Source organism: Olea europaea, unplaced genomic scaffold (genome assembly GCF_002742605.1).
Source record: "Olea europaea var. sylvestris unplaced genomic scaffold, O_europaea_v1 scaffold2117, whole genome shotgun sequence".
NCBI classification, from domain to species: domain Eukaryota; kingdom Viridiplantae; phylum Streptophyta; class Magnoliopsida; order Lamiales; family Oleaceae; genus Olea; species Olea europaea.
The window spans coordinates 121,981-122,940 of record NW_019239123.1 but is presented as its reverse complement, the minus strand read 5'-3'; positions in this window follow the sequence as shown (position 1 = coordinate 122,940).

The window sequence follows — 960 nt, the reverse complement described above, 5'->3', positions numbered from 1 at the left end:
ATAGTGCAAGCCCCTCATGGGGTGAACGAGTTTGTGGAGTATGTGAGTCTGGTGGCTTTTGGTCACGACTTCAATTCCTCCTACCAATACTTTCTCAGTTGAACCTGTTGTACATGGCTTGCCTAATGTAGTTTACCTGGCTAACGTGGTTTGCAGACTATTGCATTAGCCCGAGAATTTACCTAGTGCGCACCCGAAGGATAGCGGCTGCGGGTTCCTCGTAAAAAAAAAAGGGGAACGGTGCAAACTAATTTTGATTCACTTGTAGTTGTTGAGATTAGTAACTATGAAAATTGTATCTTAAAAAACAAATGGTCTGTTGAGTACAACCACCCTAATGCCTATCTGAAAGTGATGAAAACAGGAAACAAGGGGGGAAATTTGTGTAGAAAAAACTCATTTTTCGGATTTAATCTTAAAAAAGAAATTACTTTGCCGGAATTGGAAGCAAAAATAAGTAAAAAATGATTATTTTTTCACACTCTAATGGCAAATGCATCCTATCTGTTCTTATGTATTAATTATTTCATTAATCATTAATTATTATAAAAGTAGTTATGATCAGATTATGTTTACAGATTATTAAATGATTGCTTCGCTTTTCTGACAGCAAATGATTGCTATATTTAATTTGTAAATGCGTGTAATATAGGCATTTTATTACTCAAAATATTCAGTCCGGCATAACTATATTCACACTCCACTGTAGTTGTATATAGAATTTTCGTGTTGCACGTGTTTGCAAAAAATTTGAAATCATATACATCGTTTAAGATTGGACCTACTATCTTTAATTCTAATTTTTCATAATAGTCTCATAATATTCACTATCTCGTCCTCGTTCGAACAGTTATGGTTTTTGAACGTCACTATTACTAATCACAAGTAAAAAGCCTAATTTAATTGATGTGTAAGAGAATAAATATAGGTTACTTATTTAGATAAACAGGATCAAATTTA